Here is a 21,682-nt window from a genome sequence, read left to right as displayed (position 1 = left end):
ATGAAAATCACATGAAATGCAACCACATACAGAACGGCCACAGCCAACATTTAGGGAACATCTTTTCAGGCACCCTGCTCAGTCTCTCTCTCTGTGCTCCTGTCTATCTCTGCCTCTTTATAATATATAAAAATGTTTTATGCAAGTGGACTCCAACCATTCATGCTGATTTGTAACCTGCTCTTTTCCTGCTCTTTGTAATTTTACGCTCATTGTAAACTTTCCACAGTGGGCATATATTACTTTCATAATCTGGAACATAAAAAAAAGCAAAAGACCACAAAAAATAAAGTGAAACCCACAAATGCAGGATGAGGGATGTCTGGCTGAGCAAAAAGGCTGTGAAGAAAGGCAGTGGGGTTTAGGTGACCACAAACTCAGCAGGAGTTGACGGCATAGCGTGGTTTCTAATTTCAGTTCATGTTATCAGACAACTCTCCAGTTCCTAGTATGGGAAAAGCAAAGGGCACTATGAACAGGCTTCTTTGGGCTCAGCTCAGAGAAACTCATTATCTGCTTAGTCCCCTGGCTTCTAGCTTTCAAAGCACCTACTCTGTGAGAAACCAACATGATAACAGCTCATGTTTAATGAGCGCTTACTCCTTGCCAGGCACTGTTTTAAGAGCTTTCCATATATTAATTCATTTAATCCTCCCAACAACCCTTGGACATATGTAGATATCATGATTCTCATCTTACAGATGAAGAAACTGAAGCCCAGAGGAGATATGTCATTTGCCTGAGGTCACACAGTTTAGTAAATCATCATGAGAAATACCAAGAGCAACAAGTTCTGGGTCTGCCCTCAAGGAGCTGACAGTCAAAAAGACAACTACAACAACCTCACATTAATTGTTTCCACAAACATCACTGTGTGAGGGGTCCTACAAACAGATTCTCTCAGTCCAGCCTTGGTAGGTATTCATGTATTCAGTCATCCAACAAATTTTTACTTAGCACCTACTATGCACCAGGCACAGTGTGAAGCCCTGAGGAGACAGGGGTGAACAAGACAAAGTCCTCACAGTCCAGCTTACAGTGGAGCAGGAGATAGAAACACTAGCCAAGCAAATAAGTACATGATCTCATTTAAAGTGGAAGTAAGTCCTATGTGGAGGAAGAAAGCAGGGCAAGGGCTAGAATAGACTGGGGTGTGGGTCTGAGCAGGAGAGCCAGTGTAGATCACTCAGAAAAGGCTGTTGGGAAAGGCCTCTCAGATAAGGTAGGTTTGAAAAAGTGATCTGAACAAAGTAAGGGAGGAAGTCTTGGAAACGAGTGTGACAGTGCAATCCAGGCCTAAAGAATGCATGTGCAAAGGTCCTGCGGCATGAACAAGCTTAGAAAGGCCAAGAACTCCCAGGAGACCAGTGTGTCAGAGTGAGTGAGTGAGGAGGAATTGTAGGAGATGTGGGCTGTGAGGCAGTCAGGAGTCCTCACACACACAGGGATTTGGCTGTCAGGTGGGACTGTATTACATCTAGGCTTTAAGTTTTAAGTGGGGAAGTGACAAGATCTGATGTCCACTTTTGAAAGACCAGTGGGCTGTGGTGCAGCAGGGAAAGGGGAAAGCAAGGAGACAGTAGGAGGCTAGTTCAGTGATCAGTGCACAGGCTGATGGGACAAGGTGGCAGTGGGGTGCCCATGAGAGTCAAGGTTCATTATTCAGTGGGCACTGACCAGACCTGTGGATGGATTGGATGCAGGATGTGAGGGACAGAGAGGGAGCAGGATGGTTCAAGGGGTGTGAGCAACCAGCAGAACCATTTACCTAGAAGCAGAGGACTGAGGTGAGCGGGTTTCAGGAACTCCATCTGCTTTGAGGAGCGGTGGGACTTCTCTAATTGGGAAGAGGGATGTAAGAGACTGGGGCTAAGGGACATGTCTGGCCCGGAGCTAGACCTCTGGGAGACGTCAGCGTGCAGAGATTCTATCCACAACCTCAGACTGTATGAGACCACCTAAGGGGCAGGTGGGGAGGATCCCTGAGTCCTCCAACATTTATGGATATGGAGACAGATCCCAGAAGGGAGCCTGAGGAACTGTGAGTAGGGAAGGAGGAAAACCTGGAGTGTGTAGTCTTGGAAGCCAGGGTTTAAGGCAGGAGGGAGAAAGCAGCTTTGACAAGGGCTGCAGAGAGGGTGAGGAAGATGAGGCTGAGATCACTTTGGCAGCCAGCTGCCAAACTATGTGTGACTCTATGTGAAGCATCTTCTCTTTGGCATCCGGAGACCCAGAGTTCCCAATTCCCTGTTCCAGCCTCAGACCCACCAGCCCCTCCAATGACCTCTCCTCTGCTCACACGGGTGTATGGCAAAGGGTCCCAATAAAATATTGGCCAGTGTCTGAGCACAACCCTCACAGACCCCACCAGGCATAGACTACCCCGCCCAGGACAAGCTGACACACGCACAATGAGACTTCCTGAGGACCTACCTGCCCACACTGTCTACCTCCTCTGCGTACCCCCAACCCTGATGCCTGAGATGACAGCCCTACACCTGGGAGGAACAGCACCCTCTTCCAAAGATCGCTGTGAGGGCTAAAGAACCTGGGAGGAATCCTTGTGCCCCCAAAGGGGAGGTCATGTACGTTCTGTAATGAACGCTCTGACCTTGGTCATCAGAAATGAACTCCTCCTTCCAACTGCCTTCCCCTCCTTCCTGCTCATCCAGAACCCATCACCATCCACCTCCACTCCCCCTGCCCCACCCAACTTAGCTCATCTCTTTCTTCAAGGGTCTCTTTTTTGGTCTTGCAATTCACAGTTCTTCCATGTCTGCTCAGCCCTTCTCCCGTTTTCCTCATTGTCTCCTTCCCTCTGCTGAGAAGAAAACAGGGAAGGAGTAACAGAAGTTAGAGTCAGAGCTGATGCTGGGGATGGTGATGATGACAACGATGATGATGACGAATGCCCATATCCCTTACCGAGCATCTCTCCACACCTGATCTCTTGAGACTTCTCATCTCGTCTTCCCTGCAGCCATCGAGGTAGGTGCTCTCGTGGGGTAGTGGCCGTCCCTGACTTCAGCAGGACAATGGCAAAACCTACTATTTATTAAGGACTTACTATGTGTCCGCTGTGGGATAAGCACCCTCAGCTCATTCTCCCTTCAGTCTAACATCAATGGTAGGAAATAAATATTCTCATTACATTCATTTTGCAGGTGAGAAAAGTCTGAGTTAATTAAAAGAATAAGTTGTGGATCAGAATTCAAAATTCGGTTGGAGGGGAGGAAACAGAGGCAGAGAGACTCTGGAAGTGCCTGCTAACCATTATGCCAAGCTGAGAAATGCAGGTGCAGGGGTGTGTTGTGTGTTGGATGGGGCGCTGGGAAATATATAGCCAGGCTTCCCTGCGGGTCCTGTCCTGGAGGAGGGATCTGGGTCTGTAGCTTGTGGCACTGGGTGGGCTCCTGCAGCACAGTGACCGGTCTGGGCACCAAAGATCCCAGTGATTTAAATGTGTCCCAGCAGGACTGTGGCAGCTTTTGCATTTTTGTGGCATGAGGTGGAAATTTGAAACAATAAAGAAAGGGAGAAAAAGCAGCAGAAACAAGAAAGAAAGAAAGAAAGAAAGAAAGAAAGAAAGAAAGAAAGAAAGAAAGAAAGAAAGAAAGAAAGAAAGAAAGAAAGAAAGAAAGAAAGAAAGAAAGGAAGGAAGGAAGGAAGGAAGGAAGGAAGGAAGGAAGGAAGGAAGGAAGGAAGGGAGGGAGGAAGAAAGAGAAAGGAAGGAAGAAAGGAAGAAAGAAGGAAAGAAGGAAAGAAAGAAAGAAAGAAAGAAAGGAAAGAGAAAGAGAGAAAGAGAGAGAGAAAGAAAGAAAGAAAGGGGAAACAATAAAATGTTACCATCTTGCAAGGCGCCAGGCTGGGCAACGAAACCGCTAATGAGCCCAGGGTTTGCAGAGCCCAGCGTCTAATTCAAACCAGACAGATAACAGCCCTGGAATGCCCCTGTCAGAGCACCGAGAATGCATCCTCGAGGCAGAGCTGGGGTGGGAGTCCCCTGCAGCCCTCATGCTGCCGATCATTCACCCAGCAGCAGGGTGGAGGGGAGAGGTGGAGACGTGAGAATATGCCCACCTGGTCCAGGGAGCTGTCCTGCTGCCTCCTCACTGGGGAATGGTCCCGAGCATCCCTGGAGGCCAGCTCACCCGCAGCTCCGCCCACTCCCCATTTCAGTCAACACTGCACGTTGGGGGATGTGGATCCTGCTAAACTTTTAGAGAGCTTTCCCCCTATTTTGCCTACTTTTGAACATTTTAAGGGTTTTAGTTTTAGCTCACTTTTCCTACAAGCACTTGTTCATTTGAACAATCAACTATAGCTGCATTTTGATCGGTATACCGTGAGTTTACTCCATTCCAAGTACTCTGACTCCCTTTTAGGTACCTTAGAAGCAGGATGACATAGGAATACTGGAAGATGGCAACCTGGGTTTAAATCCCAGCTCTACCAGTATTAGCTGCATGATCTTGGGCAAATAACTGAGCTCTCTGTGCCTCAGTTTCCCATCTGTAAAGTAGAGACAATGATAGTCTCTACCTCCTGAGGCCGTAGTGAGCATTAGATGAGATGATACACGTAGAGCACTTGGCACCGGGTAAGCACTCAGTGAACTCAGCTGTTTTGTCTGCTTTGATGCATTTTATTTATTTGTTTACTCAGGTGTTACTTGAGCATCTCCTGGAGTCAAGTACTAGGGTCAGAACTAGAGAGACAAAAGTGAATGTGACAGACAGGTCCCGGCCCTCATGGTGCTCCCTGCCCAGTAGGGAAGGCAGAACAGCAAAGAGGCAATTGCAACACAGTGTACTGGGGGCGAGGGAGCAGAGAACATAATGAAGGCATCTAGCCAGTGATAAGCAATCTAAGAAGGCTTCCTGGAGGACGTGACACCCCAGGTAAGACTTGAAGGACAACCAGGCATTAGGCAGTAATGGGGGGGTGGGTATCCCAGGTAGAGGGAACAGGGTTTGCAAAGGCTGAGAAGTGTAAAACGGCCAGATGCGCTCAGAGAACTGCAAACAGCCCTGGAAAGTTGAGTGTGAGGGGACGAGCAGCTGATGAGGCTGTAGAGGGAGGCAGGTGCCAGGCCACAAGGGGCCTCCTAAGCCTCAGATGCTGGGCTGGGGCGTTTGAGCACTATTCCGAGGTTGGTTTGAACCTTATTTTTGAGCTTCTACTTCCTCATTTATAAAAGTAAGATAGCTTGCAGAGCTGCAGGGATGAAATGAAGTGATGCATGTTCTGTGCTTTGCACAGGGTCTGCCACAGCAGAATTCTTATAAGGCTAAAAGAGATAACGTAGGTAAACTTCTCAGCACGTAATCAGAGAGCATGGTTATTAAGAATTTGAGTTCTGGAGCCAGACTGCTTGGGTTCATATTCTGGGTCTACCACCCAACAATGGGCAAGTTACCTCATCTTTCTGAGCCTCAGTTTCCTTGTCTGTTAAATGGGGGCATTAACCTCATCAGTGCTGTGAGGATGAAGAACGCATGTAAAGGGCCTAAATGTTCCTGGCAGATGATAAAAACTCAGTGAAATTAAAAATCTGGCAATTATTAGTGCTTACTCATTACAATTAGCATCTTTGCTTCTGCCACCAATTACACATAAGACTATCTGAATAAACAGCTTATTAGCTGCCAGTTTTTTTTTCCAGCTGGTGGAATAAATCAAATTCAAATTCCACTGCTTTTTCAAATTGTGTGAGGATCACAAACCCCATAAGGTTAGCGTGGAGTTAGTAGGGAAACAGACCTCTGCTAAATGCCAGGTCCTTGACATTCAGTATCAATGGTCCATGTTATTAACAACAAGCACCTGTCCTGCACCACACATGTGACAATGGGCTTTTGTATCCATCACACTTTGAGGTAGGGGAGCATCCCCACTTTGTATTATGGAGATGGAGGCCTAGAGAGGTCACACTGGCAGCCAGCACACAAACCCAAAGCCTGTGTCCTGAGTCAGGCTGAGTCAGGCTGTGTTCTCTCAGCAGACACTTTTCCGAGCTGAGCGCCGATGCCTTGGGGGGCACGGTCTTATCCGCGCCCAGACCCACTTACCAGCCTCCCTCTCCCCTGTGGGTCTTCTCCTCATAAGGAAGTTACATTTCTCTGGGCTTCAAAGAGCACAGTCTGTCCTCCAAATTCTTCTCAGAGCCTCCCTTTGGGGGTGGATTGGGTATTGCTTCTCCCCAGGTTCCTGCAGAAGCCGCAATGACCTGGAGATCATGCCACTGGGTGCTAAACATCACTTACTACTCAGTTTTGAAGGCCCCTGTGCACACCAGAATCAACTGGAAATATTCCTCCCAGTATGTGAGGCGGGTGCTTGAGTCCACAGTGTAAAGAAAGCGACAAAAGAAAGTACCGGACCAGTGGTTAACTCCTGACCTGCCGTGAGAGGTCACTGCCCTGCTCTGAGCATCAGTCTCCCCATCTGGGAAATCAGGATATTCATGGAATGCCCCACTTTCTTCACAGGGGCCACAGGATAGGGTGACATTGTGTGACTTATAATAAACCTCAACATACAATGTGCTGAAAGTCACCCAGCTGTCTGAACACAGATAATAAAGGTATCTATCTACTTTGTGGGGATGAAATCACAAGAATTTCTTCAACACCGAGGGCTAAAATTCCTCACATTTCCTGAGCCACCATTGATCCGATGCTCCAGTTTCATCGCATTCTTTTGATTGTAAGTGGCAAACAACGAGGACTGAAAAGAAGGGAGCCAGACAGAGGCAGACAAACACAGAGAAAAGAAAAATGCTGCGGGGAAAATGACAAGACGGGAGGGAGATGGAGGAACAGAGAGGGGCTTATGACAATTAGAGGGACTGAAAAACTAAGCGTAAAGAGCAAAAGATGCCAGGAGAGAGAGTGGGGAGTGGAAGAGACAGCGGTGGGGACAGGAGCGGCTGAGAGTCGGGAAGCCAGGGGTTAAGGTGGCAGTCAGAACCCGACCAGGGCTGGACCACAGGGGCTCCGAGACATGACCCGAGTGATGGGGGAGAGTCAGAGGGGTGCGTGGCCACAGGACCACGGCTGCGAGACTCCTTCAGCTGCACGGCTCTCAGTTGGGTGGAAGACAGAGTGATCTCCAGGCTCCACCGGAGAGAAGACTGTTCGGTTCCTGATGCCAGAGTCTCCTTTTTACCACCAGTCCTGTCCAGAAAATCAGCACCTGTAGACCACTCAGATATTGACCTTTGTGCATTAGATTGATGGTTTCTAGAAGGTCACGAGGGCACAGAACCTCGAGGCCAGCTTGTCCAGCCCCCCTTCTCTCACTGTCCAAGCTTATTCAAAGCACAGAGGGCGGGAGAACTGTTTAAATCTAAAGGGAGACGTGACTGGAGGACATCTCCTCCTGGCCCTGGAGGAGAAGGGCAGAGAACAGATGGTGATGGAGACGAAGGGGAGGTCTCAGAGATGGGAGGCTGGGGCAAGAGGGAGGCTAGGGAGAGGAGGAGGCTGGGATTGAAAGGATAGAGGCTGGGGGGAAAGGAGGGAGGAGGGACATGTCCCCTCTGCCAAGGCAATGTTCATGTTCACAGAAGTGTCCCCAGCAACTAGAAGAAGACCTGGCACATGGGAGGTATTTAATAAATATTTGTTTCAGACCCCGAGGCAAAGGAAAGCCATCTGGTGACCTTTCTGCCCTTGACCAGAGCATACCCCTGGCCAGCAGTGGGGCTCAGGGAGAGCTGGGGCATTGCTGGGAGCAGGATTCTGGCCTGGCTTAGGGTTGAGTTTTCAGACAGCTGTAGCTGCAGTGGGTCTGAGGTTAGGCCTGGGGTTGGCTGAGCTTGAGCTGAGCTCGGTATAGAACTGACGTCTGGTTGAACCGTGGGCAGAGCTGGGGCCAGGGCACTTACAGAGGTGCTCAGAGCTGGGGCTGCTGCCAGGTCTGAATGAGGGCTGAATGGGATTTTGAGGTGGGTATTAATGTCCAGGAATAATTGAAGCTGGTTTGGGAATGGCCCTGAGATTTGGGCTAAGGCTGGTTCTGGGGCTATTAGAGGAATAGGACCGGGCCCCCTTCCTTCCACTCCCTGTCCCATGCCTCTCTCCACCAAGCCTGCCTAATGGGTTCTTCCTGGAGTCTTGACTGCAGCCCACTGGAGCCCAAGCAAAACACCACATTCTGACTGAGTCCTGGGGCCTGTGACACAGAGACATGGAGGTGCCCCAGGGCTGTGGGGTGGGGCCCCAGCTCCAGCTGGGACAGAGCATCCTTATAGCTCTGCTGGACCAGCCACAAGTAACTGAGCCCCGCCATTTACTGCATTTTCACAAATGAAATACACCAAATGAGACTTTTTTTTTGAGGCAACAGTAAATATTTATCAGTGCTGTGGCTTCCTCAGCCCCTGATTTATAGGGGACCTGGGCTGTGGGGCAGAATTCCTCCTAGGGGCTGCCTGAACCCCTGAGCTCCTATGTTAATGTAGGTCTGGTTTCTACCACTCAGGGCTTGGCAGGGAGGTGCTAATGGAGCCTAGCACAGCTGTCAGAACTCTGCCAGCTGGGAAGAGGGGAGACCTACCACCTGAGTCTCTGTTTCTACCTCTGCACAGGATTTGCAGTCAGGCAGCCTCATTTAATCTCAGTTCTAGGACCTGTAAATAAGTTACCTCATCCCCCTGAGCCTCATTTTCATGTCTCTAAAATAGGGATAATCTCTCCCTCATAAAGCTGTTGAGAGGGGATGCCCAGCTCAGCGTCGGGCTTGTAGAAAAGGTCTGCTGTCCTTTCCTTCTTACAGAGGTTGAGTGACTAGGCTCTGGACTCAGAAAGACCTGGGTTTAAATCTTCACTTTGCCACTCATTATCTGGGGGAACCTAAGTAAGTCATGTCACCTTTTTGGGCCTCAGTTCCTTCATCTGTGAAATGGGAAAATAAGAGTATCTCACAGGGATATATTGGTTGGAGCAAGTGGTTGCAAACAACAGAACCTGACTTTGTCTCTCATGAGAGCAAAAGGGAATTTACTGGAAGGTTATTGGGAGCCCATGAACTCTACAGGAAGCTGAAAGACCAGGCTTAGAAAGTGGCCATAAAGCAAGGAGTGATGGAGAGCAGGGCACAGAGTCCAGGGCGAGGGGAGTGGCCCAGGTGCAGGCTGGTGCAGCCACCGTGATGACTCCAGCAGTCCCTGAGCCCTCACATCACTTGTTCAGTCAATGTTCATGGCCCAACCTAAGTGATATAACTATGGCCTGCCCACTTCTTTGTTTTCCATGGTGGAGGAGTGTGACCTCCCACTAATGTACGTTCACCAGGGTCTCCCCAGGAATCAGCAGGTACTCATGAGAAGGGGCTTTGGAGCTAAAAACAAAGGTTCATGACAGGAGTCTCTGAGAACAAAATAGGACAACACACATGGTTCCCCAATGCCTGGCACCAAGTAACACTCCTTGCATGGCAGCCGTGAGCTGTCGTGGTCCCTGCCTGCAGGGACCCCTGTATTAAAGTGGCAAATATGACAGGGCCGCCAGTTTGGCTCATGAGGCAACTGCTGACTCCTCAGGCAGCCTGGTGTGAAGAAACGAGCCCTGGACCACGAGTCTGACTCTGCTTCTCGTCACCCCTCTGCCATCTGACAGGACCTTCACCCACTCCGAGCTCCTGGTTTCTTAGCTGAAAAACAGCATTGACACTGCCTGCCCTGGTGGCTGTGTTGCCGGAAGTTGGGAGGAGCATATGAGATAAGACATGGGAGTATTGTTTGACAATTTTTAAGGTTTTCTAATAACTTCTACATCTTTTAAAATGATTCACACACCATTAAATTCACCCTGTTAAAGTATACAATCCAGTGGTTTTACTATGTTCATGAGGTTGGGCAACCATCACTACTGATTTCAGAATATTTCATCACCCCCCTGAAAGAAACCCTGTGGTCATCAGCAGTCACTGTTCATTGCTCCTTCCCCTCATCCTCTGAAAACCACGACTCCACTTGCTGTCTCTGTAGATTTGCCTCTTACAGACATTTCATATAGATGGAATCATGCAATATGGGTCTTTTATGTCCAACTTCTTTCACTCAGTGTAATGTTTTCAAGCTTCATCTATGTTGTAGAATGTATCGATACTTCATTACTTTTCATGGCTGAGTAATATTCCATTGAATGGATATATCGCATTGTGTTTACTCATCCACATAGGATTGCTTTTAGCTTCCACAGGCCCAGGGCTGGGCCTTCTGGTGTTCTCAGAATGGGAGAGGCCAGTGCAGAACCAGGAGAGGGGGCCATGTCTGGATGGGGGTGTGTGTGTAGACTAAGCAGATCAGTCTCTGGCCTTACACACTCTTAAAGTGCCTGAAGGCATTTCATAAATTCCCTGGATTCTGAGCATGAAGAATTATTGCTACCTTGGCTCTGAGCTTTCCATCACCTCTGCCTCAAACCCCAGGCTTTTGTGGGCATTAGTGGGGACTTCCTGGGGATGGAGAGATAGTGGACACAGTGCTGGACCAGGCACATGGTCAGTGCTCAACAAATACTTGGATGGATAAATGGATGGATAGAGATACATGGATGGTTGAATGGAAGGATGCAAATGTAGGTAAACAGACAAAAAGATGGATGATGGATGGAAGGTTGGATTGATAAATGGATTGGTGGGTAGAACTGGCACTACATTCTTTCCAAGACCTACTTTATGCAAAGGAGAGAGATCAACTTTTTACCTACTGAGAAATCCTAGCCCAAGGTGTCCTCCACCCAGAGGACCTATCTTTTATGTACTAACTCCTGTTTAGGATGGATCAAATCTCAAACCTTTGGTATTTCAAATCAAAATAATCTTAGTTGTGCTTAGCACATAGTAGGTACTTAATACACTGCAAGCAAATGGATGAATGAGTGAATGGCTTCAACTACTGAGCAACCCTATTTCCCACCCATTGTATGAATTAGGAAAGTGACACTCAATTATAAACGGGTAAAGTGACATCTAAGGTCACCCAGCCGACCAGAGGCAGACAGTGGTGTGGAATCTAGGCCAACTGGAAGTCCAACAATCTTTTCCCCAAACCTGGCAGTCTCCTGAGTTCTGATGGCTGGGGACATCTCATGTAAACCAGGCAAGTCTTTCCCAGCCTTGGAGTTTGTGTTCGTCTCCCTGTGACAAGGGGATCACTGAAATGACCACATCTGCTTGATGTTTGAGAGTGGGGTGTGTGTGCGTGCATGTGTGTGCAGACTCAAGAATGAAAAGGCAAAAATGTCTTGTCAGCAACTTCCACCCTCCCTCTGTCCAGCTGTAGCACATCAGGTGTACCGGGCACTCAAGATAAGCTGGTTTTGACACATCGCAGATGCCTTCCTGCCTCCCAGGGAGGCTGTGACAGCCCCATGTGACAGGGACAATGACATTCAACATCTGGGTAGCAGCTTATATGAGCTAATGCCTCTGCCCGGCACAGGGTAACTGCTTAATGAATGCTGGCCGCTTAATGAATGCTCCTGGGCCCAGGCCTCCTCCTCAGGCATCACACTTTTCAGCACCATGGGACTGGGAATCAGGCGATGTGGTTCTAACCCCAGCCCTGCTACACACTCCCTGTGTGACTGTGGATGTCTAACCTTCCTGGGCCTCAGTCTTCTCATCTGCAGAATGGAGCTCATCGTACCCTCCTCACGGGGCTGCTGGGGACACAACACAACACAAAGGCTGTGAGAGTACTTTGCGTGTGTAGACTAAGCAGGGGCAGCAAAGTACTCAGGGTCAAATCTGGCCCACAGCCTGCTTTTGTAAATAAAGCTTTATTGGAACACAGCCACAGCCATTCACATGTGTGTTGTCTGTGGCTTCTTTCACATGACAGTAGCAGAGTTGAGTGGTTGCAACAGAGGCTGTAAGGTCTGCAAAGTCTAAAATATTTACTCTCTTTCCGTTTACAGAAAAGGTGGGCTGACTCGTACGATTGAGCAATCATCCCCAGGTCTTAGCGGCACAGACCACCACCCCTTCCTTGGGAACTAGTTAAAAGGATCACTCCCAGGCCCATCCCAAGGTTCCGATTCAGTAGGTCTGGAGTGAGGCCTGGGTATCTCCTTTTGGACAAGTGGTCCCAGTGATTCTGATACTGGGAGGTTCTGAGCCCAGATCTGGAAACACCCTGGGATAGACAGAGCTGGGGACAAATCCCTACTCCTCCACCTCCTGTGTGACTGTGGGCAAGTGACTTAACTTCTCTGAGTCTCGGCATCTTCATCTACAAAATGAGGACAGCGATGTCTGTCCCTCAGGGCTACTGGGAAGATTAAATGTGAGTTTCTACAAAGTGCTCGGTAGGGTCTGGCTAAATTGACAGTTTTCTTTCCTTCCTGTGCTCCTGGACGTTCTTTCAGCCCCTGGGCAAGCTGCTTCCCAGTTCTTTCAGAACCCTCCTAGCTGCCCCCTCAGCCCGACTGCAGCTTCTCGGTGGGGGGAACCCACCCCACCCCCTATCTTCGCTGACAGGTCCTACTTCCCTAGCATTTGGTAAGAGGCAGGTCAGGGGGCTGGTCTGGTAGAGCCTGGAGTCCTCGACCTACTTTGACACTGAAACTGTTGCCAGCTCCCTGTTGACACATTTACTCTCATAATATTTGCTTTCCGTGGCCATTATTTGCTTGACGTCAGATGAAGACGATCAACTCCCCACTAGAGCTTTCAAAAAGCAAAGTCAGCACCTCCCCATACCCCCTGCACTGTCCCATCTCCTTGTCTGAGTTTTCTAAACTAACCACACTCCAGGCAGCAAGTGACTGAGTGAAATGTGTTGACATGAGACCAGGAGAGCAGATGGATTCTGGTCCCAGCCTGTCACTGACCTTGGGCAAGTCTGGTTCTCTTCCTGAACCTCCGTGCCTCATCTCTGCCCTGAGAGGTCTGGCTTCCCTGGGCTGTAAGGCTCCTCCCAGCACCGTGATTCTGTGACTCTGGGACCTTAAGAACCCCCCAGGTTGGGAGATTCATTCCAGAGTTCACCTGGCTGTTTCCCCTCCACCTTTCTGAAGCTGATGGAAGGATAGAGAATAGAAACTGTGAAAATGAAGCCACATGTCTGTTTACCTACAACCATGCAAACAGCACAATCTTTCTCTTATCAAGATAGAAAGTAAAAATTGAGAAAAACTACAAGCCTTTCTATTAGACTATCTCTCGGAACGATCCTCTACCACAGCAAATACCCTGCACTCCAAACATCTCGGGGAGCCTGTGGATGGACCATCTGCCACTTACTCATACTGAGGGCTTGGTCAAGTTGCAGGTTAAGCCACCCGCACCCCTGGGCCAGCTCTGCTTCCCAGGGAGGAGGAAGAATCACGCACCAGTCCAAGGAAAGAGAAAATTGCAAATTCAGAGTCCCTGACCCGACTGAAATGTGCTCCCATCCCAAGGGCAGTGTTTGATGAGAAAGCAGTCAGGAAGGGAGCCCACACCTCCAAAGGACCAAATAAAGGACCAGCATCTGAAACCTCAGTCACCATAGGAAGATGTACAGAACCCGTCCTGCTGGGCGTGAGGCGGTGTGGGTTGGGGCAGGGGCTGAAGCAAATCTGTGGAGCCAGACAGACCTGGGTTTGAGTTCCACTAAGGCCACCCAGTGGCTGGGTGAGCCCGCACAAGCCACGTCACCCCTCTGGGCCTGGGCTTTGCCAACTGTGACATGGAGATGGTGAGAATACGTACATCGTGGGGCCGCTGTGAGAAAAGCAAATCTGTGGAGCCGGACAGACCTGGGTTTGAGTTCCACTAAGGCCACCCAGTGGCTGGGTGAGCCCGCACAAGCCACGTCACCCCTCTGGGCCTGGGCTTTGCCAACTGTGACATGGAGATGGTGAGAATACGTACATCGTGGGGCCGCTGTGAGAATTTAAAGGTGGTCTAGGGAGAGTGCCCGAGCCAGCTCTAAGTTCACACAGGCTGTTACCAGATGTCCTTCTCCTCCCGAGAAGGGTTGTTGCAGGATTTATTAGAGGGCAGTAACGACAGATACTTACTCGGGCACACAGAGCATCTGAGTTCTGGGAAGCACTGGCCTGTGCGCTCTCATTACGGCATTTCTTACAACAGGCCACAAGGCAGACAGCATTATCTCCACTTTACAGCTGCTGAAACTGAGGTTCAAAGACACAGAGCAATCTGTCCAGAGCTCATTGTGAGTCAGCAGCAGACTTATGCTCGGGGTCTCGTCCCCTGGTCAGTGCTCTTGCATGTCCCTTCACAGGTTCTTTTGGCCCCATGTGACCTGAGTGGGCCCAGCTTTGTTCAGAGGCCTTCCAGATGCTAGCCCCAGGTCTCCCCAGTTCTCTCTGGCCTCAAGTGGATGTTCTGGGACATCAGAGGGAAGCTCACGGAGAACTGTGAGGACACAGCACCCTCCAGTGGCTTCTGTGCAGCAGCGAGGGAAGCAGTGAAGGAAACCTCAATTTTCACAAGGGCTGCTGCCCAGAGGAGAGGGTGCAGATCAGGTGCACAGTCCTGCTCCCACCCTCACCTGTCTAGCTGAGTGCCAGGGTCACTAGCTCCTTGACACCCCAATATTCCCTCTGACCCATGGTTCTTAGAATTGTATCATTGTAATCTGGGAAGAAACTTCAACACCACCTAAACAAACGTTCTCTTTGTACAGAGAATCCAGTCAGACAGCACATCCAAAGTCACATGCGCAGTCGGGGCAGCATGGAGTCCAGAGCCCAGATTGCCTGTCCTTCCCTTCAGTTTGGGCAGGAATTTCAGGGAAGCTGGATCTACCATCTTTGCATCTGTCCCCACCCCACCTGCATTTCTTCTCTTTGCCCCCAGGGCAGCCAGACCCACCAGACAGAGTAGGACAGGTTGAAAAGGCAGAGTGTCAGTGATGGGTACTCAAACTCTTGGTGGCTGTGTGACCTTGTGCAGGTTACTTAACCTCTATGTGCTCCAGTTTCCTCCTCTATGCAATGAGGAAAATAATAGCACCTGCATCACAGGGTTGCTGTGAGGACCAAATAAGGTGTCAAATAGAAAAGGCCTGTCACACAATACCTGGTAAGTAGTAGCCAGCCCCCAAACATGTAACTCTGGCTACAATTTTTATCATTATTTGTTTGCTGCCTCTCATTCGCTGGCTCACTGCTGAAGGGCTACCAGCTCTCCCGAGCACATCTCCCCTCCTGCCTTCTCTCATTCATTTCTTCTCACCAAACCCCAAAGTGGCAAAGGAATCCCAGTACCTGCATTTCACAGCTCTCTCATGTGAGGTGCTGCAGAGGAGGTGGCCTGGCCAAGGACTGGAGAGTGGGTGCCCTGGACACTGCCCCTTCATGAGCCAGCAGGCTGCTCTGGCCCAGGGTGAGCCTGGCTGAGCCTAAAACCCCAGAGGATTTCTCTGGGGCCAAGAGGAGACTAGGTTGAGGGGCATGGTCAATACACTCCAGGGCTTCTAGAATGATTCTGAGGGCCAAGCTCTAACAATTGGAAACCACCAGGCTCGAGTTTCATGATGGGAGCCTTGAAAATCCCTCCTTAGCTTTTCTTTCCCATCAGGCTTGCAGCCAGGCAGATGTAGGTTCAAATTCTGGCCCTATCACTCACGAGCTGTGTGATGTGGGGAAGAGACGTGACACCTCTGAGCCTCAGTCTCCTCATCTGTAAAGTGGAAATGATGACAGGACTGGATAGAGCTGTTGGATTCAGAATAAAGTGCACAGTGTGGTACATGGAATGTGGGCTGTTTGACTTGCTTATTAAATAGCAACTCAAAATAAATTCACCATTCTCCTCCCTTGCCCAATTTCTGCTCTCCCTCTTGGATTCCCTATCCCGGGAGGTGGCAGCATCCACCCAGTGAGCCAAGGAGAAGTGGCTCATGTCCTCCCTTGTGTCAGCTCAGCGAGCAAGGGGGTCAACCTGTCACACCTTCCCTGCTTGGCTGATCCTGTCCACACTCTTCGGCCCCTGCTCTTGTTCCAGGACTAGTTTTCAGCAAATTCCTCCTGGCTGGGTCCTCCTTCTGCCTCCACACTGCCTCCATGGTGGTTACATCACCTCCTCTCCATCCACACGCTTCTCTCTGTAACCGCATTCCCCTACAGCGTGGAGTCCAAACTGCTCAGTGGAGCAGGGACACCTAAGGCCCTCCATGATTTGAGCCCCTTCTCCACCCACCTCTCCAGGTCATTCCTCCCAGCCTTGCTTCCTTATTCCAATCATCCCAAGCATTGAAGACATCCTGCTACTTTGTGCCTCTAAGTCTCTGCCCGCTGGCCCAACCACCCAAAGCATCTCCGTCTAAAACCTCCTCTGCAAGCCCTCCAACTGCCCCCCCATCCCCACCTCTCCCCTCATGGAGTCAAGCACTGCCTCTTCTGTTCCCCCGCCTCCACCTCCCCAGCCTCCCTCAGGCCTCTGTGACAGCCCTTCTCACCTGCGTTCCGCGCACTCACTTGACCAGTCAATCCCAGAAGACAGGAGAGAACACGGGTGGAGACCAAGGCCTCTGGGGTCATGTCATTTGACCTGGACTTAAGTCCTAGGTCTTTTCGAGGAGTCACTGAGAGGGTAAGTGTTAAGTCTAGTGCAGTGGCCATGGCATAGTAGCTGCTCAGTAAGTGGAAGTGATTCTTTTTCTTATTATCCCTTCAAGATGCAAATTCCTGGGGGGCAAGACTCATATCTGGCTTATCTTTGTATCCCCAGCAACTAGCATGGGATCTGGCTCACAGCAGTTTAATAGATATTTTTAATCGAAGGATGAATGGATGTGACTGAGAGAAGGAAGAAATATGTAAGAGCTGCCATTTATCTGGTGATTAGGCCATGGGAGAAACATGCAGAGCGCGCCTCAGAGTGATGTCGTTTAATCATCCCAACCATGGAGACAGATTCTATTTCCATCCCTAGTTCCTGGGAGGGGAAACTGGTTCAGAGAGGTGAAGACACCTGCCAGAATCTCACAGTGATGGTACTGGTGACAGAGCCGATATTCAGAGTCATTTCTCTCTGGCTACACACCCCTTGCAATTTCCACTTCTCCGCACTGCTTCCTAAAAGGGGGCGAGGCAGAATAACAGCCAGCACCCGAAGGAATTAGTAACTGCATTTATTTAGAGTTTGCTTAAGCTTTCAGGCCCTTCACTGATTATTTCATTTAACCCTTACAAGGAGGGGGGCTGGTACCCATCACCCCCAGTATACAGATGAGGAAACTGAGGCACAGGAAGTTTGGGTAACCGCCAGCAGATGCCCGGCTCTTCACTGCTGCATCAGTCATTCTGCCCCCCAGATGCTGGTGGTACCTAATGCAGCACAGAAGGACAAACCTGGAAGGGGGGATCCTGGATCTGAAAGTCGGAAGCAGTGGAGGCGAGGAGGCATAGATATCTCCATGGGTTCAGAACAGGCAGATTAGAGGGCCCAGGAAATCTCGCTGTCATTACTGTTATTAATAACTCTATTATTATAGATGCTATATAAGATTATATCATAAAGTTACTTACATTGTTCTGGTGCTTTACAGCTGTCAGTGCACTTTGGCATGCACAACCAACTTCTCCCCCCAAAGTCCTTCATGATATGCAGGGAAGGAATTAGTATCACAACCTTACAAAGCGAGTAACTTCTAGGAGTTGGGCAAATACCCACGAGGTCATATAGCTGGGAAGTGGTCCCCCTGGGTTCTAACCCAGAGTTTTCTGGCTCCTGATTCATGCTGTTTCTCACATACCTGCAGCCTCTCCAAGACCCTCCACAGTGCAGCACAGTGTTGTTTAGTAGGTTGACAGGAGTGTCAGCAGAGGGAGATGGGAATAGAGAAGGGAGGAAGGTTAGGGATCCAGGATGGCAGGCTCTGTTCTGCACTGCGGCAACAGGACGAGACAGGACAGGACAGGACAGGACAGGATGAGACCGTCCTGGCCTCTCCGGGCCTCTCCCTGTGTCCCAGCCTCTGCTCAGAGCCACACACCAGGCCGGCAACCCAGATGCTGGCACAAGAGGGCGCCCTTGGCTAGGGAGCCGACTCGAGTGAGCCTGGCCAGGCCCGGGAGGGAGTGTCAGGACTGCGGACAGGGCGGTCTGCAGTTTCCACCTAGCGTCTGGTAAGGAGGGAATGCATTTCAGAAAGGCTCTTCCAAGCCTCCTCTACTGAAATCCTAGGTCAGTCCACTCAAACCCACAGATCATCGAGCCCCATGGTTAATCAGGGGTTCACAGTGATGACTAGTCAGGTGCATCCAAAAACGGGTGGACAGAGATTTTAACCACAGTCCAAGTCTCCTAAGAAAGGCCCCATGAAATGCAAAGTAGTAGGTTTCAGCAGACATCTTTCTAAAGTTCACCGAGCACTTTCAGTGGGACAGGCATGATGCTAAGTGCTTCCTCTGCAGGTAAGGTTGTCAGATAAAATACAGGACACCCCATTAAATCTGAATGCCAGATAAACAGGGAATAATTTATTAGGATAAGTATCTCCCATTTATTGCATGGGACATAGCTATTCTGAAAATATTATTCCTTGCTTATCTGGAATTCAAACTTAACTGAGCATCCTGTATTTCTGTTTGTCATGTCTGGCAACCTTATCTGTATTATTTCATCCTTACAGTCACTGAGGAGGAAGATTCTGGAACCGTCTCCACTTTAACAGGCATCGTAACCAAGGTTCCAAGAGGGGAGGGAATGTGCCCCGAGGCACAGCAAGTGAGCCGTGGGGTTGCAATTCCAATCCAGCTCTGCCCAAGGCCTGAATCTGCATCCTCACCAGTTCCCTCCCTAATCAACAGGTTAGAGGCAGAGAAAAAGGGTTGAAATCCTGTTTTCTCAGGGAAGTGGCAGGTTAAAATGGTCTCCGAAGGCAGCAAACGTAAACATCCTCAGTGTGAGAATAGTCAAGATTCCATTCCAAAATAGGAATGGGTCTTATAAATCATCCAGCTGAGAGGCAGTTCAGCTTTGGGGTTAAAATGTGGGTTCTGGAAACAGAGTGACGGTTGGTAAAAGCCCAGTTCCATCCATCCCTAGCTGGGAGATTTGGGGCAATTATTTAATTTTTCTGTGCTTCGGTTCCCCCATTAAGAATATGAGGAAATCCTACCATGGTAGGGTTGTTGTAAGGATTAAATGAAGTAATACATACACAGTACTTTGAACAGTGCTGGGCACTTGCCTGCATCCAAAAATATAGATTCGCTGCGTATGAAGTCCACCCACTTTACTTCACATAGGAGACCCCCGAAGCCCAGGGGGGGAATTGCCTTGGTCAGGGCGACACAGCATGTGAGTGGCGAAGCAGACTCAGAATCCCAGGTCTCCAAATGGAAGGATGTGACGTCCATCTCAAAAGAAGAAGAGAGAGAAATCTTCATTGTGTGTCAGTTCTTGATCTCCCGATCCTGGTTGCTCCCATGACAGGTGGTACAAAGGAATCCTACTGCTTCTGAAGTTATTGACATAATTTAAATCTTCTGAATCTTTTTCAGCAATACAATAGTGTAAGTTCATTTCATTGTCTCCACAAACGTTTACTGGGGAGTTGGCACATGCCAGACACTGTGTTAGGCACACAGGCTAGAAAAGCAAGTAGATACCAAGAGATGCTGGTGTGACTGGCACTAGGAGTGGGGAGCCCAGGGCCCGTGGAGGCCAGAGGAGGGACACCTGACAATTAGTGGGGAGTGACGAAGAGGCAAGGGATCTGGGTGAACCAGATGTTCCCTACAATGCCTGGAGCGGGGCAGGGGAGCAAGCCCCCTCCAGTAAGATGACTGTCCTACGGTTAAGAAGCAGCCAAGCCAAAGATGTTCTCATGTCATTAAAAAACCACTGCTCACCCAAACTGCCAAGCAGGACCCAGATTAATGACATTTAAGGAGAGACTCTGTCTTGGAGACAGGCTTGTGTTTGCCCTTTGTGCTGTCGTGAATATGAATTCAACCACCAACGGGTAACTGCACCTGAAATGGAGGCCAGGTGTCACATAGCATCCCGGGAGTCACCAGAATAAAAGCTGGGTGCGGATCTTCAGCAAATCTCCACCTGTTTCATCTTGGCGTGCTCGATGCAGAAGAAGAATTCTAATTGCCACCAGGTCACAGAGGTGGGCAGCCCTGCGCTTTGAAGTCGGTGTGGCTACAGCCCCTGGGTTGGAGAGTTTCCTCCAATGGGCTTTATGCTCACCAGAACCTTCCTCTGAATGTCGTTACCACCAAGGTTATTGGCAGCACAGCATCTCAAGGGGCGGGGGCAGGGGTATCTGCTGGTTATTGGGAGATAGTTCTTCCAGGGTCCTAAGGGAGCCTCAGTTGCGTGAATGCCAGGAAGTCTGAAATGCCTGCACTGCCAAAATCGTTGACTATGCCCAGCAGTCCCTCCACTGCAGGTTGTCTTCCGTCTGCTGCTGGGAGTCATCCCTGCCTCCGCTCCCTAGGACAAGATGGCGGTGGACTTGAAGGCGACATGAGTCTTTAGTCAGTGTCTTCTGGAGTCACCAGGGCAGCTCCAGGGTCATTCTCATGGGCTTGAGTTTTCATCTCTGGCTGCAAGCAGGCTACAGTGACAGCTACCAGCCAGATCTCCAAGGCAGAACCATGGAGAGCATCTTTGACTCCTGCCTGTCCCTCAGCACCCCTGGCCATCAAGTCCTGGAGCTACTTCCCTCCCAAGCCTCTCCCTGCCCGCTTCCTCCACCACCCCTCACTACCACTCTGGTCAAAGCCAACATCATCCCAAGCCTGGGCACCGAATTAGCAGCCTAGCAGCCTGCCCAGCAGCCTGCAATCTCATCCCATTGTGATCTCTTTGCTGTTCTACAACTAGAGAAATCATTCTAAAATTAGAATATGATCTCCCCACTTAAAAACCTCATGATCATTCATCCAATTGGTCATTCACGTTTTCAATAAGTAATATTTGGTCTCCTGTGTGCCAAACATTATTTATTATATTATTAGGAATATATCAAAAGAGACAAAGGCCCTGCCTTCATAGCATTTACCTTCTACTGCATGTGTATTAAGAAGTATACCACTAAACGCGTAATAGATGTCAAGTAGTGATAAGTGCTAGGGAGAAAAACAAAGCAGAGGAGGAGACAGTGATGGAGAGAATGGCCACGACAGTGGACAGGGAAGGCCTTTCTGCGGATGTTTGAGCAGAGACCTGATTTAAATAGGGGCCCAAAGCTACACAAGATGTCCTGGGCAAAAACTGGGTAAAAAGTGTAACAACTTGAGTGCAAAATATCATAGATAATGAAGCACAAGATCCTGCAGGAAAAGCTATAACATTTTCTGAGTGTATAAAATTCAGCCAAAGAGAGTAGGTCGGCCATCCTTACAGAAACCTAGGAGATGTTTAGAAAAGTGTCGATTAGCGATATAACTTTCAGCAAAGGACTTAACCACTCTGTTTCTGTTTTTTTTTTCCATCTTTAAAATGGAGATTCTATCATTAGTACCTGCTAATCAGGTTGTTGTAAAGATGAAATGAGTTCACGCATGTAACATGCTTTAGTGTGGCTCCAGGTCGTGTCACCGTGATTGGGATCACCATCAGCATCATCACTTTTTAATGGGGATCATGGATACCTTCGAGACTGATGGACAATGTGCACGTGCACACACACAGCTCAGCACACCATTGTGGATGTTCACAGGTTCCCTGAAGCCTATCCATGACTCTCCCC

The 21,682-nt window shown here is 49.4% G+C and overlaps 1 long non-coding RNA gene across 3 annotated transcripts in view; it reads right to left on the bottom strand.

Moving 5' to 3' along the window:
• LOC140700955 (uncharacterized) overlaps positions 1–21,682 on the bottom strand; it is a 40,287-nt gene that overhangs the window by 1,196 nt on the left and 17,409 nt on the right. Inside the window, exons 3-4 of one of the 3 annotated variants that reach the window (XR_012079717.1) lie at positions 2,715–2,821; positions 303–445 (exon numbers count right to left, since the gene is read on the bottom strand). The exons of 1 other annotated variant lie outside the window; for it this stretch is intronic. This is a non-coding gene — a long non-coding RNA (uncharacterized lncRNA). Of the gene's footprint in view, positions 1–302; positions 446–2,714; positions 2,822–19,126; positions 19,335–21,682 lie in introns of those variants that run through there. One more of the 3 variants, XR_012079719.1, reaches the window with a different exon arrangement.

The sequence above is a fragment of the Vicugna pacos genome, chromosome 13 (assembly GCF_048564905.1).
Source record: "Vicugna pacos chromosome 13, VicPac4, whole genome shotgun sequence".
Classification (NCBI taxonomy): domain Eukaryota; kingdom Metazoa; phylum Chordata; class Mammalia; order Artiodactyla; family Camelidae; genus Vicugna; species Vicugna pacos.
This window is presented reverse-complemented; position numbering and strand designations above follow the sequence as displayed.